Source organism: Furipterus horrens, unplaced genomic scaffold (assembly GCF_987537825.1).
Source record: "Furipterus horrens unplaced genomic scaffold, mFurHor1.1.pri manual_scaffold_10, whole genome shotgun sequence".
Classification (NCBI taxonomy): Eukaryota; Metazoa; Chordata; class Mammalia; order Chiroptera; family Furipteridae; genus Furipterus; species Furipterus horrens.
In genome coordinates, this window is record NW_028327180.1 from 58,660,880 (window position 1) to 58,667,714 (window position 6,835).

A 6,835-nucleotide genomic window follows, 5' to 3' on the forward strand; every position below is an offset into this window, starting at 1 on the left:
GGGATACCAGGTCTCACATTTCCAACATCAGTTGTTTCTGTCCCAAGGTGTAGATCTACCCCAAAACACAAGGACCCCCCTATCAGAGACTGATGGAATGCAACATGTTCCTGCAACCGAGGCAGATATGTGACATTCGTACACTGTAGGCACCCACACTTAACGTCAGTGTCAGCACAATGCAATATTTGGTAACTGTCACTTCTTATACACTGCCCAAATCAGTTTCCCTTTGCATTTATATTGTAGCAGGCATCTGGACCGGTCAGCACACCTTTGCCAAAGATCTCCTTGCAGTGCATACTGCGGTCTGTACAATTTCCATGATAGCAGTAGCCGTCTTCAGTACATGGGGTTCCATTTTGCAGATAAACATCTTCAGGGCAGTACTCTGGAATATCACATATGTTTTGGACTGGCCTGCAGAGTGTTCCTGGGGGTGAGTAGGTATAGTTTGTGTAACACCTGCCTGTGTTACAAGCACTTCTAGGTGCAAAGCTGCAGTCATCTCTGCAGCATGGGTTGCTATAACACTGCTTTAAAGACCCACAGTCACACTGCTCTCCCTCATTCACCAGTTTCCACATCGAGCAAACGTCAGGTTTTTATTGAAATAGTTGAATCCACTCTGGTAGATGCATTGTGCTATACCATTAGAAACTATATTTTGTAAATGTACTATGGAGCAGTTACTGAAGGCATCTGTGAACACAGGGTACCTGTACATGATGCAGGTGGTGATGCAGGTGGCCCTTCTCTGGCAAAAGTTTCTGAATCATAATACACACCAAAATCTCTCCCAATTAATTGGCTGGCTATAATTGATAACAATAAATAATGTCTTGACAGAACACCCAGCATGATGAGATTCCTATCTGTGCATAGACCATATGGGACTGGAGTAAAAGTAAGTTCATGGGGCCCATTTCTAATCATAATTAAGCTAGAATGTGGCTGAAGAGGAGTAAAAATGCTAGTTGCATAATTTTTATGAAATGGACTCCCTGGCACTGAATAGCTGTCCATGGAAGTTGGATCTCTCACATTATAAATGATTATGATGTTAATATAGTACCTTAGATCAAGACCTTGGAACATGGCATCAATTAAACTACCTAGACCTACCAGGAATTTTGACACATTGTTGTATTGAGTATAAACTGAATTGGAACTCATGAGACAGCCTTTTATATTTCCTCTGTGGGATGAATAGAGCTCACTGCTAATCCTGTAGGCTGCACTGACATTTGCTTGAGAGAACAGGGCACGTCTTTCTTCTTTGTACCCCAATGTATGTGTGGGTCCTGTTACATTGGTGTCTGCCATTATCTGAAAAACTACATGTTCAAACCTTTGGGGATCCTTTAGGGGTTTGATTTCATAGGCCAAGGTCATTCAACTTCATAATACCTTTCAGGCCCCCATAGCACATGTTCACAGTGACCATGGACAGAGGAACCTCCTCCAGCTAGCCAAGGTAGTAACAGTTGAGAGGGAAAAAGGGGTCATCCACCTGCAAGGCTCTGTGGTCATCCTGAGTCATCATCACCAGATGTCGGGGCCAAAACAGTTTCTTTTGCTGCATGTGGATGATGTGTCTCTGGCCTCCAAAACTCAGGCTATAGTAGAGCCAGCCTTGTGTCTGACGGTCTTTGCCATGGTGCAACTCCTTCCTTGGAATCACCACCTCAGAGGAGATGTAGCGCCAAGAGGGAAGACCTTGAGAACGCTGAACTAGAACCAGCACCACCCAGAGCCCAAGTAACAAGAGGGGCATCCTCAGGGTGACTGAGCCCTCTGCCTGTCTCATGTCCCAGCCTGGGGGCAACTATCAGTGGGAATAGAGAAAGGGAGGATCCATAGTAAATCCAGGTCTCAACCATCTGCTGTGGCCACTTTCTACCAAGAAGAGAGTGACAGAAAACCTACCTTGGGTGGGTCAGCTGAGGGAACTATGTAACAGTTACAGGGTGTGGCAGAGGGTCGAGCTGGACATGAATTCAGCCTGGAAGTCAGTGTGAGCCCAGAAACAAACTTCCCTGTGGGAGACAAAGGGCTGGGCTTCAAGTGGTGCTCAGAACACCAGGGGGTATCAGTGCCACTCAGGAACATTCATGAGCACAAGGACAATCAGTGTCACTAGAGGGCCCTCAGAGCACAAGGAGACATCAGTGTCACCAGGAGGTGCTCAGGAGTGCCAGAGACATCAGTGCCATTAAGTAGAGGAGCCCAGCTCAGAAGCTGGCTCCTTGAGGGATTGTGGAAGGGCTTTCCTTTAATTTGTTTCCCTCTTATTGTCCCCTGGAGCAAATTCTGCTTTCTTTTATGTGTCTTTAATTTCTTATATTCTCTGCAGGCAAAAAGTAAGAAGTAACTGTGTTTGCAGATACAGTTGCTTTCTCACCTGGGTCCTCATTGTCACCCACTCCCTAGATGGTCTGCTTTTCCTGGTTGGCAAACAAAACATGTGAGGAAGTCTCATTGTGCCTTGACTAAGAATGATTTCTCCCACACTTCAGTACACTGCTGAGCCAGCCATTCTGAATCCATGTGCTGAGTCTCACTTTCTTCTTCACATAGCATAGATCATCCCACATGAGAATGATCAGCCCCATGCTTTTTGCTCCATGAGGATCTCTTTCCTTTTTGGGGGAAGTTAGCCACTTGCCTCTCACCTACATGGCTGCATGCTGATGTTCAGGGTTGACCCCTTCTGTTGCTTCCATCATTATCATAGATGGAGAAGCACTGAGCCTGGGAACCAGACCCAGTTCTCAGTGTCCCCAGGACAGAGGAAGAAAGCAAGCCCAGAGATGGAACCCTGTCTCAGGGCTTCTGGGCAGCAGTTTGAGTGAGTCTCTGAATGTGGTTCTGGGGGAATCAGTCCTTCACATGCAGACTCACATGGATCATGAGAACCAGTTGGACAGACCTGATCCCTGCCCACCTTCTGCTGTTTGTCCAAGGTCACAGAAACCTGCCCCATCACCACCTTCTGTCTTCTGTCCAAATGCTCACTAAATCTATCCTAGGCATGAAGTCCCATGTGGTTGTGGCTCTGCTCTCTTCTTTCCAGCCCACATATGTTTTGCCTTAAATATACCCCCTCATCCCCTCATGTCCATCTCCTGCTTCAGTCCCTGCATGAGAACCTAGCACCAGGTACACTCACAGGTGACCTGGAGCTGGCCTCATCCACCCTTCTGAGCCCATGAGGTACACACATATGAAGTCAGGTCACTCAGACTCTATTGCAGGTCAGGCCTGTGTCAGATGGAGACACAGCTGATGACTGGCCTTGGAGTACCTGCAACACCTCGCACATGTGCTGAGAGAACCTCCAGATGGCCCCATGAGTGGAAGAGCATTGTGGTGGGCAAGCCAATGGGCAGCTGGAATCAGACAGCAGTCAGAGAAGGGCTGGGTGGCCTGGTCACTTGCAATGTTACCAATGTCCCTGGTGACCAGAGCCCATATATACAGGAAGATAGCCATTAGTTCTAAAATTGCAGGAACAGACTTGAAGCAGGACCAAGAGAGGAATCCACAGCTTAAAAACTGATTACAAGGAATTTAATAAAGGGCAAAAAGAAATGCCTTATGTCCTACCCAAGAAGTTAGACAAAAGCCAAAGACTGTATTAAATGAGCATAAGTTTTACTACACACATTTAAGTTGATTTTATGCCTTATCTTTATAACACTCTCTAGAGGTATCAATGATATTGATTGTACTTGTAGAGTCTAAAACACAAACACACACACACACACACACACACACACACGAAGTCTGCATATATCAAACCAACCAGATATTCCCATTCTAGGTTTTGGTCTACACAATCAATTTTAACATATGCTCCCATGTTGTAGAACATGCTGTGATGTCAAATTCAACCTATGTTCTCTTTTGCCTCACTCTACACCAACTCTTCCTTGCCTTTGTCCTCACTGGTCACTTGATTCTTGAAATAATTTCCTGGGTTTGGTTCTCCAGGCATCTCTACATCACACTTTCCTCGCACCCTTTTGTGTTTCTGCCAAATCTATGTGTATTATCCACTTGCTTCTTGAAGGATATATTGGCAAATACGAATAAATTTGCTATAAACACTGTGTGCAGGCTTCTGTGTGGACAGAGTTTTCATTATCATTTGGGTAAATACCAAGGAGTATACTTGTTGGATCCTGTGGTGAAGTGTGTTTAATTCTATAAGAACCGCTGAGCTGTCATCCAGCATGGCTGCAACCCTCTGAAATCCCATCAGCGATGACTGAGAGTAAAGCTGCTGCCCACCCCCTGCTCCCGTGTCCTGTCATAAAGTGAATGATGGTGTCCATGGGCCCCATGTTGTGTCCTGTGCCTATTCTGTGCCAACTCTGTGCAGACTTAATCACTACAGGTTTAGGTGAATCTCTGTCTCTGGTAGTGTGGGTCACTCCAAATGTGTTTTTCAAAATGTTTTGCTATTCTAGCTCTTTTGCATTTTCACAAAACTCTTAGAAGCAACTTGTTTATTTCAAAAACATGTTGGGATTTTCGTTGGGCTTGAATTGAAACTATAAATGTTACTTAGGGACAATTGACATCTTAGCTACAGTTGAATTTTCTATCCACAAACACAGTGTATGGTATATCTCTTCCTTTATTAATATTCTCTGAGCAACGTTTTATAAATTTCAGTGGACAGATCTTGTGCATAAAATTTTAGATGTATCCTAAGGTGTTTTCTCTTTGTTTTTATATCATCGCAGTTTTTTCCCTTTCAGATTAATTTTCCTATTGTTTGGTGATTGAATACTAACCAGTTTGAACATATATTTTTTCAGATTCTTTAAGGTTTTCTTATTGCATAATCTCTGAATAGAAAAGTGGGCCTTTCCCCTGAAACTTCTGGTGGGCTGCGGGGCAGGCTTTGCTGGGGTGACCTTACAGATGAAGCTCAGGGAGGCAGTGTGGCCACACCTCAACAATGACATCTCTAATAGTGTCAGCATTTCTGTCCAGTTTCCAAAGCTGCACCACGGGCTCATTCCCACACTACATAGGATTAGGCAGATTTCACTGCTTCTGTCAGGACCTTCTTTGACCCCATTTCCCACCCCTCATCAGAACTGCTCAAAACCCTGCACAAGGTTAGATTTTCAGAAGGAAGTTGGCCAGGCATTTGAGAGCCTGGAGGGTCTGGTTTGCCAGAGCAACTTCCCCTTGCCCTAGCAAGGCCCCCCACTGTGAGGGAGCCTGGACCTCCCTCTGGACTCAGAATGGGCAGCAAAAGAAATCACGGTGGTTGGGGATGAAGAGCTCATGTGGGACAGTGTCTTCTCTTTCTGGGCCACAGTCAGGCCTTAAAGCAAATCAGGAAAAACCCCATGATGGTGTGGATGCGGGCATCAGGTCTGCTGTTTAGAGACACAGCTTTCCATCCTGCAGGTGGCCCATCTGAGACCAGCTCCTTGGCTCTCACCATCTCCCTGTATATGTCAGGGAGGGTGGTGGTCAGCCTGGTCAGTTACCAGGAGTGACATGAGAGACTGCCTTATTACCCACTGTCAGAGCCTTTGTTCCCAGACAGCTGGAAGTTCCAGGCAGGCCATGGGGCTGCTGTGAGGGCTTCCAGGATATGCTGCTGCAGTTTCTCCTGTGGTTCTACTGGGGACTGTTCAGGTTTGAGGAACTGCCTGCAGGCAGTGGCCCCACAGCCTTTCCCATGGGTGTTCTGTTGGGAGCTCACCAGGGCCTGAAGGGGCATGGCTGGCGATGCTATTCTGTCCTCCTCCAGGTGCCACCCTCAACCCACAAACTTGAGTGGCCTAGGAGACTGCCACCAATGGTCCTCTCAGCGGTGGCCAGGCTTTGCTCAGGGGCCAGCAGTAGACAGTGGTCCCATGCCAGTTAGCTGACCTGCACTGACTCTTGGATGTTCAGAGAATAGTGACGTGCCCTGCCTGAGCTGTGGATGCAGCTCCCTGGGGGGCAGCATACATGTGCTGAAGTACAGAAGGTAAGACCACAAGTGTGAGGACAGTGGGGTCAAGGACGCAGCTAGCTGGGGCTACACCAGAAAGTGCCAGAAGAGACATGACCTCATCAAATGTGTAGATTAGTGTCACCAATCAGTAACTCTCCCCTAAGAAGTCCCTTATGCAGGAGTCATCTGTCACAAACCATCCCTCTTTGCTGAGTAACACCTGGGGTCTTTTTAGAAAGAAGAACATCCATCCACCCACCTGAACCATTGGGCATTGAGCTGTTCCTGCCTGCCCCATGCAGAGATGCTCCAACACCTCCATGTGCTCAGCTGCATGGCACCCTCATCTGCAAGCAAAACACAAACCCAGGACTTTCGGCCAAGATGAAGGCCTAGACAGACACGCTAGTTCTCCCTCCACAGCTCAGAAGGAATACAACTACCTCAAAACTAGAGACAACCAGAAGTTCCAGAAAATCAAGCTGCATTGAAGTCTAACAAACAAAGATATAGAGAAGAAATACTCATCCAGACAGGTAGGAGGGGCGGAGCCTGGGCGGAGAGGACGTGGCGTGGTGGCAGCAGCAGTGGCAGGCTGGCAGAAAGTGCAGTCACACATTTCAAAAAGTCAGGAGGGACACCTGGGTAGCGTTCTCAGCTACTGACCGGACCGCACAGCTCACAGTCCCAGCGCTGGGGAAAATAAAGCCTCATTGCTTCTGACTGTGCAGACCAGTTGGGGTTCGGGTGGAGAGAGAAACTGCCAATCTTTCAGCAGAGGCCACTTGTTTAAAGGGCCCCCCACAGTCCCAGAACATCTGCAGACCCACCCACTCTGGGAACAACGGCCAGGGCAGCAGCTAG